The sequence below is a fragment of the Panthera leo genome, chromosome D1 (genome assembly GCF_018350215.1).
Source record: "Panthera leo isolate Ple1 chromosome D1, P.leo_Ple1_pat1.1, whole genome shotgun sequence".
Taxonomy (NCBI): domain Eukaryota; kingdom Metazoa; phylum Chordata; class Mammalia; order Carnivora; family Felidae; genus Panthera; species Panthera leo.
Genome location: NC_056688.1, coordinates 87,726,540 through 87,737,857, shown reverse-complemented (window position 1 = coordinate 87,737,857; position 11,318 = coordinate 87,726,540). Strand labels below are relative to the sequence as shown.

Sequence of the window (11,318 nt, the reverse complement as noted above, 5' to 3'; positions counted from 1 at the left end):
AACACCAGACCTGCCATTCATCGGACTGGGGTAACAGACACAGGCAAAGACAGCTACAAAGTTCACAGCAAACATTACTTCTCCCAGGGACACACTGCAGCTGAAAAGTACCACAGGACCGCCTTCTAAGAATGACTACCGCTTTCTTGCTCTCAGAAGACTTGTCTTCTAAAATCAGAGTATCAGTAACGTCGCTATTTGAAATTATTTCCATAAGAACGAAATATCCCAGTCTTGCCTGAAGGAACTAAGACACTCCGAAGCAGAGAAGCAAACTTGACATAGAACCCAGGTGCAGAGGTTCAGATAAAGGTGTCTGGACACAAGAATCTACATTTACCTTAACTTAGTGGTTTCTGAGGAAATAGGACCTTGTGCCCATTTCACAGTCCAGACCTGGTGATGAGCCTTTTACACTCATCCTGCATTGCCTAAAGTGCATTGAAACACTAGTTCATTTGAATTTCACCCAGATTCCATTCTTCCCCCAAACTCTACAATAACTCTACTTTTCCCTATTTGGAGAAGGTCCAGAGTAACTCTACTGTGTGGTTTTTCTCATTGCAATGAACCAATAAACCTGACTTTGTCAGACTACAGGTTTATCCCTGGTGGTCCTAGCCTGACCGGGCCGTGACAGTAGCAAGTACAGAAACTTACGGACAATGGGAGACACTTCTGAAGAACCACTGAGCAGTCACTGTGGACTGTAAAACAGACGAAGATATTGTGTAATTATCCAGAGGTAGGCAGTTTTCATTATACTGAGTGGCAGCATATTATCTCTCAAGCATTATCCAACTGTTTTCTCAAGACAATTATGTGAGAAAATGATGACTTTGTTTTTAAAGTGCACAGTTCAGTGGTTTTTAGTATAGTTACAGAATTGTATAATTATAATTCTTTTGCAAGCGTAAGAAAGTGTAAGTCCAAAATACTTTCATCACCCCCAAAGAAACCTACTTGTTAGCAATTGGTCTCCACTCCCTCCCTCCCCACATTGTCTGGCAATCACTAATCTGCTTTCTGCCTCCGTGGAAGCAGTGGCCTATAGTGGACATTGTAGTATGTGGTCTTTTGTGATTGGCATCTTTCACTTAGCATATTGTTTTCAAGGTTCATCCACCTTACAGAACAGTCCTTCATTTCATTTTTTTTTCTTTTTCTCTTTTCTTTCTCTCTCTCTTTTTTTTTCTTGCTAAGTAATATTCCATTGTATGAATGTGCCACATTTTATTATCCAACAGTTGATGGAAGTTTAGGTTGTTTCTACCTTTTGGCTATTATGTATAATGCCACTATGAGCATCCAGGTGTAAGTTTTCGTGTGAACATAGATTTTCAATTCTCTTGGGTATATACTTAGGAGTGGAATCGCTGGGTCACACTGAGATGATAACTCCATATTTAACTTTTGGAGGAATTGCCAAACTGTTTGAGAGGTCTTACAATGGAAGTTGGATCCACTTTTTTTGTTTTTGTTTTTTTTCCTGCAGTGAACTCTTGCTACTATGTCATATAAACCAGTGATTATCTGCTTGGTCCTTAACACTATTTTAATTTGGACAGATTTATTCTAGTTAAGCCTTAAGTGTCAACACGTGTTTTGGTTAAATAATTTCTTTCATCACAAAAAAGTGACTAACAATTTTACATTCCCACTAGCAATATATGGGGTTTTCAATTTCTTCACATATTCATCAACACTTGTGATTATCTATCTTTTTGATCATAGGCATCCTAGTGGACGGAAAGTGATATTATGTTTTGGGTTTTTTTAAGTCATCTCTACATCCAATGTGGAATTTGAACTCACAATCCTGAAATCAAGAATTGCATGATCTTCCAAATGAGCCAGATAACCCGTGACATTGTTTTTGATTTGCATTTTCCTAATGCCTAATGATGTTAAACACCTTTTAATGTGCTAATTGGCCACTTATATATCTTCTTTGGAAAAATGTCTATTTACGTATTTTACTCAGTTTTTACTTGGGCTGTCTTTTTATTATTGGCTAAGTGATAGATACATAGATGATAGATAGATAGATAAGATAATATATTTTGCAAATACTTTCTCCCATTATATGGGTTGTCTTTTCACTTTCTGGATAGAATCCATTAAAACACAAAAGCTTTAAATTTTGATGAACTCCAATTTATCTATGTTTTCTTTTGTTGCCCATGGGTTTGATTTCATCTCTGAGAATCCATTGCCAAAGTCATGATGATTTACCTGTACATTTTCTTCTAAAAGTTTTATGGTTTTAGCTCTAATATTTAAGTCATTGACCCATTCGGAATTAATTTTTATATAGGGTGTGAAGTAAGGATCCAACTTCTTCTTTTTTTTTTTTTTTTTTTTTTTTTTGCATTTTTTTGCATCCGTCCCAGCACTGTTTGTTGAAAACATTATTCTTTCTTCATTGAACTGTCTTAACATCCTTGTCAAAACTCAATTGAATTAAATGTATGAGTTTATTTCCAGACTCCCAATTTTATTCCACTGATCTATATAATTCTCTTGCTAATACTGCACTTTCTTTTTTGCTGTAACTTTCTGGTAAATTTTGAAATCAGGGTATGGGAGTCCTCCAACTTTATTCTCCTTTTTCAAGATTGTGTTGGTATTCTGGATCCCTTTCATTTCATATGAATTTTAGGATCATCCTGCCAATTGCTCCAAAAAGCACTATCCAGGCTTTTGACAGAAATTGAATTGAATCTGTAGATCAGCTTGGGAAATGTTGTCATCTTAACAACAAATCTTCCAATTCATGAATATGGCATGCCTTTCCATTTATAACATCTTTAAAAATATCTATCAATGATGTTTTATAGTTTTCAGGGTACCTATCATGCCCTACTTCTGTTAAATTTATTCTTAAGTGTTTTTATTATTTTTGATGCTCTTTAAATGGAACTATTTTGTTATTTTTCACTTTTTGGGTTGTCCATCGCTAATGCATAGGAATACAGTAGATTTTTGTATATTGCCGTATCCCACCACTTCACTGAACTTGTTTATTAGCTCTAATTTTGGGGTGTTTGGATTCCTTAGGATTTTCTCTATATAAGAGCATGTCATGTGCAAATATAGTTTTGCTTCTTCTTCTCCGATCCAGATGTCTTTTACTCCTTTTCTTGTTTAATTTCCCTGACTGGAATCCGCACTATAATATTGAATAGCAGTGATAAGAGTAGTTATCTTTGTCTTGTTCCTGATCCTAGAGATGAAAACTTCCAGTCATTCACTGTTAAGTGTGATTTTAGCTGTGGGATTTTCATTGATACCCCAGTCTAGTGGTTCAAATGTTAATCTTATCCGGAAACACACTGAACAGACACATTCAGAATAATAACCAAATGTCCGGGCACTTCATGGTCTAGTCAAGTTGATACATACAATTAACCAGCACACCAGCTGTCGCTGTAACAAAACAATACAAATGTATAAATAAAAAGGAATAAACTAATCATCTCCTTTCATTCTTTCCCCTCACTCACCTTTTCCACAATATTCCCCTCTCCATCCCCAAAGAAACTTTATATCTACATATCTATATCTATATCTATATCTATATCTATATCTATATCTAATCTATATCTATATCTATCTTTCCACACCTTTCTCTATGCTTTAACAAACACTCATCACACACACACACACACGTTAACATTCTTTCCCTCCCAAAAGGAATAATACTAAATTCAGAAGTTTGCATTTTGAAAATACTCATAATAACAAGGACAATAAAAAGTTTCTGGAAATACCTTTCTGGAAAAAGAAGTTCTGCATACCTCATTCTTCCTATTACATACTTAGTAAATAAGATTCTATAACTGAGTCACGGGACATCCAACAGATACACTTCTAAAAATTTAAAATTAATGAAAAGATTTTCATATGGTTTTACAGACTCTCCTTTCCTTGAACACACATAGATCCATGCCACATATCCTTTCAATAGGATAAAGTAGATTTGGAATTTATCTTTGCATACTAACATCATTAGCTAATTACAGAAAAGAAATAAGACATTTAATTTCTATGAAGTTCATTTTCTACCATAATTATTAATAATATAAGGCGGGATCTAAAAATAATCTACCTGAATCAAAAGAATCCTGCTCTAAAAGAAAACACACAATTAAAAATGATAAGACTGTATAGTTAATAGTCCCGTAGATGTCTAGAACTAATTAGGCATAGAAAAAAAAAAAAATACTAGTGCCTTGAAAACAATCCCCTATACCTAAATTTCACTTTCTCTCTACGAGCATTTTACTTGGCAAAATCCTACCCATTGCAAGATGCTCAATTCAGCTGTCACATTCTGTGGGATGCTTTCCTTCACTGACCCGCCCACCACTAAATTAGTCATTTCCACATTTGTGCTTTCATGGCACTCTACTGACTCTGACATTATCCCAGTTAATCCTACTGTGAGTGTTGGTTGGGTTTGAGTTTGTCTTTTCTCCCAACCGTCAGCAAAATGTGGGAAGGTTCCATGTGGTCCCTGCTCCTTTGAGCACACATGAATACACACACATACACAAATGCAGACTTACACACACAGAAAGCAAGACAGGGAACTTATTTGTCAATTCTATTTTCTATTTTCTATCCCCTATTCTTTCCATTGTCTTTCCCTTAATTTATATATATCTGGCATCCCCTAAGTGTATTTGTTCTTTAGAACTTGAGCAGAATGTTTGATATATCTTTTGGCTTCCTTGTTTAATACAGAAAATGTTTAAGGTTTTAAATTTGCTTCTTGGTAAAGTTTTCGCAGAAAAATAAAACACTTTTTTTGTAAGCCATTCTGACTGGTATTACTGTCAAACAATTCCATAATATCATTGTTCATTTCTTCTTTGACCAAACAGGTTTTTAGACAACACTTTTATTTATTTGCTTTTTGAGGTCAGGCTTTTGAGATGATTATTCATTTGTGATTTTACCGTATTTGGGTCAGAGAATGTGGTCTGTACTACTTCTATACCTAGAACTCAATGTTTTATCTGTAGCCTATTTTGAGAGCCATTTAGAAATAGGGGACAAGCTAAAAAAAAGTTTGCAAATTTGACCCAGCAGTTCCACACCTAAAATTTGTTCTATGAATGTGACTGAAACAATTCACAAAAATGAATGTACATGGGTATTTATCACACTGCTGTCTATTGTGATAAAATTGGAAATTTTCTAAATATCACACAATAGGAGACTGATTACCTAAAATATGGATGTATTCCTATTAAGGAACACACATGCAGTCATCAATAATGATGATGTAGTTGAGTATTTGCTAAGAAGGAAAAGAGTTTACAAATTCTTTAAAAAGTACCAGTTATACAACAATATAAGCATCACCTTTTAAAAATATTTATACATTTCTTTTTAAGTTGTATTAGCATTTTATTTATTTTTATTCTCTCTCTGATTTTAGTTTATTTAATTATTTTATTTTTAAAGTAAGCTTCACACCCAGCGCACAGCCCAATGTGGGGCTTGAACTCACGATCCTGAGATCAAGACCTGGGCTAAGATCAAGAATTGGACTCTTAATCGATTGAGCCACCCATGTGCCCCAATTTTTTTTCAGCTTTATTGAGCTATAATTGACAAATAGAATTGTAATATATTTAAAGTGTCCAACATGACAATTTGATGTACATATACATTGTGCAAAGATTCTCACAATCAAGTTCATTAACACATCTGTCACCTCACGTATTTGTCTTTTTGTGGGGGCTGAGACCACTTAAGTGGGGGCCGTCTTAGTAAATTCCAAGTATATAATGCAGAATTATCAGTTATAGTTATCATGTTATACATTGGATCCTCAGACCCATTCATTTTATAATTGAAAGTTTGTACTCTTTTGCCAGGCTCTTCCCATCCCCCCCATCCCCAGGCAGCCACTATTCTACTCTGGTTCTATGAATTCAGCTTTTTTTTTTTTTTTTTTTTTTTAAAGATTCCACATGCGAGTGATACCATGCAGCACTTGTTTTTCTCTGTCTGGATTATTTCATTTAGCACAATTCCCTCAAGGCTGATCCATGTCTCGTACATATTTATACTAAAAAATTATTCATTCTTTATCTGAAATAAATTATAACTACATAAATTACCTACCTGTTTCTTTAATTATATTTCCTTGGTGATTTGGCCCTGCCTAATTTTTTTTGTTTTGCAGAATTTGCTTACAAAAGTCCTTGCATGAAAGAAAGAAAGAAAGAAAGAAAGAAAGAAAGAAAGAAAGAAAGAAAGAAAAAGGCCTTGCATTTGCAATCTGTTTCATTTACATTGCAACAGTTTCTATAGTGGTCACACCCAACTTGTTTTGTTCTTTTGTCCAATGAACATTTATTAAAAAGAAAACATGCTCAACAATTACATTGTGAGCTAGTATCCTGATTTGGACTGCCTGTCACTGGCTCAATTTCAGAAGCTTGGGGCTATCAGACAGTTGAGGACTCAGTGCAAGATGGGACAGACAGGTGGCAGTCATTCAAAAAGAAAAGTCACTTCCTTTCAGTGACATTCTCTTTTCCCAGAACAGGCTAGGTTCAGGCTTGGCCACAGAAGGAAGTCCTTGTAGGCTTAGCTGACAAGAAAATCTCGTTTCCAAATTCTCCAATCTGCTGTGAGACTGAACACTGATGATACCTGTAATTCCGTGAGTCTGAAGCGGATAGGAATTTCCAGGACGAGGTTCGCTTTCCTGTATGACTGGATTGCTGTCAAGGCTTCTTGCCTTGGAAGGTGGTCCCTTTTCAAATGTGGATGCTTAGCTTGTATATAAAGGCTGTAGTAAAATTCCTAGGAATGAAGAGTCTTATTTCCAAAATAGGCCAACCAGAGGTTGGACCTCCATTACTATCAGTAGCTGGTAGCTGCACAGGAAGCCCCCAAGGGGTCCCATGAATAACGGAAGCATTTCTTCTCTTATTTTTCTCTTTTACAGCTTTATTGAGGCATAACTGGTACACAAAAATTGCATGTATTTAATATATATGTTTTGATGAATTTGGATATATACACACACTCTTGTGATACCGTCCCCACAATCAAGGTAGCAAACATATCTATACAGCCTTCAAAAGTTTCCAAGCCCATCCATCTTTGGTCAGCTTCTCCAAGATGGGACACAACAGAATGCACGCAGTATGTGCAGTGCTGTGCCATCAGTATATTGGCATGTTCGGCCCCAAGCAGCAGATCTCATTGTTCTGGCACCATTCGGCTCACTGATAAGGTTCTCCTGGGGAGCTTATTACAGTACTCTTGCTGGGGTAAGTCAAATGACGTTAGGCAGGGTCCTATAAGGAAACAGACTTTTCAAAATGAAATAACTGAACAGAACTCAATGAGATTACTTGCGGAGATATGAGCAGGATGGAGGAATAAATATAGGGTGGTGAGGTACCCAGAGATTAGTAAATGGAGGAGAGCTGTTTCCAACCCTGAAAGAGCGATGGGAGGGACCAGGGGTACTGGACAGTATGAAGAGTTGAGAGAGGGCACCACAAGGAGTGTTCTTCACAGAGAAACACAGCTACTGCTAAAACCCCAGCTGGTGGACATTAAATAGCCCTACCTTCTCTTTTCTCCCCTCTTCCCCAGTCTCCTACCAATGCCTCCCAATGGCTGAACCCAACCAGAAGCCAGATGACAAGGGAGCCCAGGTGAAGAAGTTCATAGAGATCAGCCTCCAGGAACATAGAACAGAGCTTAGGTCAGAGGCTGATTTTTCCCTTCTTCCTGGGGAATATCCTCCCGCCACCAAAAAAAATTAAAAATTTAAAAAATTTAAAAAAATAAAATAATAAAAAAAAAAGCACTAGCCCATCTAAGCCTGCCCACCAAGTGCATACTGGTTCAGCCTCTCTTATAATGTCTGTCAGGCACTACAGGAACAACAGTGGATAAACTGACCTGGTTAAGCCTCAAAAGGTCACAGTAAGACTCAAATTCTAGTGGCTACTAGTGGCTTCCCCAGCCCCACAAGCTATTAAATTGGTGGATGGTATTATTTGGCACCCTGGCCCATACTGTGTGAGAATACTGCATTTTCTTCGCCCCTGATAGGAGACATTGTTTCAATGATGCACTCTGGGCAAGCTTTGGGATTACAAACCATTCTTGGTCGCACCTTCAGTGTTCACTAGTTGGGGGCACTTCAAATGTATCCAGTCTGCAGGGTTCAGTCACCATGCATCCAGAAGGTTCCTATCAAGTACACAGGCTGCAGGAAAACAAGAAGCATGTACCAAACAAAACAAAAGACATTTATTGAGCAAATTCAGGAACATTTAAAGTCTCACCTAAGGGAGGAGGAAGGGTGACCAGTCCCAGAACAAATTTATATGACTTCTGGAATTGTGCCTTTAAATCTCTTACAACCATTCCGGACTTCTCATTAGCCATCGGTTTGTGTTTTTGCTCCAGAGGAGCAGAAAAATCCATTCCAGATTTTTGCATCAACGCATCAGGCAGGTTGCCTTTCCGAGCTGCAGTGGCGGCCTCTCATTTCCACACATATCTGTAATTTTATCCTTCTCCCTGCTTTCAGCCGTAAAGCATAAGCATATTCCTGAATTTTTTCTGGGCTCTGCAGAGGCAGGCCTCCTTTTGACCAATCACCAGCTGTCTTTTGGCCCAAGGTTTTTCTTTCAGGTGACGCACTTGTTTGGGGCAGTAGGGGTCTGGCAGTTCCAACCCGATCCTCCCGCCTCATCATCCCCTATACTCCCAGATGCCCAGGCTGCCTCACCACAACTAAGAGCGCTGACCCCAGAGGTGGCGGGGTCCACTCCCAGGCCTTCCCTGCTACCTGACAAGACCCCCTGAGAATCACCTGAGAATGTTTCCTGCCCCAGGAGGCCATTCCCAAAAACACTTAGCAAGGGACAAAGTGGAGTGTGACCTTCATGCAGCCGTCTTTCAAGGGCTCAGGACACACACACCCCCAATGCCAGGCAGCATAAATGCAAAATGTTGGGGGGAGGGGTACAAGCAGAGAGGGAGGAGAGAGCACAGGATCCCTCTCCCTGTCTCAGCTCTCAGCTTTCATTATCCCACTGAGAGGTACATGAGGCTGGGCAAAGGAAGACTAGACACATCCCAGAAAGTGTTCGATAGAGAGCTAATAGAGACCCTAAACTATGGTGTTTTATATATGGGGGGCAGAGTACGGGTAAGGCTCCGTTTACCAGGAGCCTCTAGAACTCAGTATCTGGTGACTGCGGTCCTGCCTCTCAGCAAACTCACATCTGCTGAGGCAGCTAGTTGCTAAACCGTGATAATAAGGGACTATGTGGATTGTCCTCCAAACAGGAGGGGGTGTATCTCTCACCTTCTGAAGAGTACTGGCATCAAAGCTGGAACAGCACTGTGCTCATCTTAATTCCTTACAGGCCAGAGCCCAGACCCTTGCCCGTGATAAGATATGAATGAACATCTGAGGGACTTACTGGAATAGCGGATGGGAACCTGGAAGCTGATGATACTACAACGTAATTATCTGCAGGTAAGGCGTTGTGCTCTAAAAACCATACACCATAGGCCAAAGTGACACTGGGGTTCTCAAGAGAACACGTAAGCGTATTTATTTCTCAAGCATTATCACTCCCTGAGAGAGCAGAGAAACCTTTTTTAAAAACTTCCACATATGAACTCTTTTTTCAGAACCTTGTGCTTTCTGTGATTTACCACAGGAATATTAATGGCAAGCAAATACTATTTTAGTGAAATCCTTCTGTGCCCTTTAAAGAATAGCATCCAAAACAATTAGCAGACTTGGAAGAACTGTTTCTCCCACCCAGGCACACAGGCTCTGGAGCCCTTGCCTTCAGTCTTAGTCCACGGGACCCAAATAGTCAAGTCCTGCCTCCCTATCCCTACCCCTTCTCCAGCCATTATTGTAGGTATTTGGGAGGGAAGTGGTAACAGAAAGCCACAGCCCAGGAACAGGCTCTCCTGGCCTCGCGCACCTCCACTGCTCCCCCAACCTCCTCTACTGACTTCATACCATGCCGGGGAGGAAAGTGGGGCCCGGGTTGAAACCACCTCCCCAGAAGGCATAGGCTGTTGGACAAGAGGGCCGGCAACCTGATGGCGGTCTCCAAGATGCGACAGTGGCACAGCTCTGCAGCCTGAGATAGAGGGTCTAGGGGAGATAGCAGGAGTTCTGAACCCCACCACCTGGGAGAAGCTGGTCCTCCACCTGAGCGCCCCTTCTGACCTTCTGGGAGAAAAATAATCATTTAAAAAAGACATGAAAACATGTATTTAGCTGTACATTTTTTCCTTGCCTTTCGCTCCAACAGCACTGTGGGAATCCAGTTTTTACTTAAAATTTTGCTGTTTTGTTCATTATAGAGTTTTGCATTCATTTTGGGTTTTTTTTTTAAATACTGCATTAAAATATGACTTATTTTGATTATTGAGGTTTTGGGGTTTTTTTTGGCACTCCCTTAAATTTTGTCTCCCAGGTGAGTACCTGTCTCATCTCACCTTCATCCCGACCATGGTAGTAAGGTAACATCATACTTCTGGTCTTCTCATTTGGTCATAACTGGAGCAAGTCCAAAGGAAAGGAAAGGAAAATACAATAGGGTAGCAGAAGCAAATGCATTGCACTGAAAACTCCCCGCCCCAGCTTTTGGACTTAAAACAAGTTAAATTGCTTATCCGAGGGAGAAATAGAGACAAGCATGAATTAGAATCCAATCAAAATAAGCACGTACCTGTATCTACACGTAGGTATGGTTCCATGGCAAATAGCAATGATTGCTGTCTTCATCTGCTCAACCTAAATTTAAACTTTCTGCTTGTTGAATGTCATGCTAGGCCCTGGAGTCACAAGGATGAAAAAGACTGAGAGCTTACAGTCTGGTAAGAGAGACAAATAGGGAACAGCCGGCCTGAATCCAACTCTCGAAATGCCCTAAATGTGTGCATAAATAGTTTGAAAGTACAGAGAGGTGAGCAGTTTCCTTTGTTTTAGTTTTTGTGTTTTCTTCCTAAGTGAGGGTCTCATTTTTATCAGTGGGATTTTAACGTATGGAGGTGAGTGCCAACATGGCAAGGCCAATGCCATTGAAAGATTTTTACTACATCTCACTGGAGAAGGGGGCATACCACATCATGTAGGGCCACAGTGGAAGCATCTGGTTTACTCGGGATGCAGAAGCAGGAGCAAGGGGAAAGGTTAGGCCAGGGACTTTATTGGGGTTTCCAGGAAAGGCAGGGCAAGGAAGAGTAAGCAGCTTAGGACCGGCTAGTCTGAACAATACATGGTGGGCCTG

At 39.5% G+C, this 11,318-nt stretch overlaps 1 long non-coding RNA gene across 1 annotated transcript; it reads right to left on the bottom strand.

Annotated features, from left to right (window-relative positions):
• Nucleotides 1-8,176: 8,176 nt before the first annotated feature.
• LOC122200651 lies at nt 8,177-10,951 on the bottom strand. The gene is made up of 3 exons (XR_006193883.1): nt 10,758-10,951; nt 10,525-10,585; nt 8,177-8,254 (listed from the first exon to the last, which is right to left on the bottom strand). It is a non-coding gene; the product is annotated as an uncharacterized LOC122200651 (long non-coding RNA).
• Between the last annotated feature and the right edge of the window lie 367 nt (nt 10,952-11,318).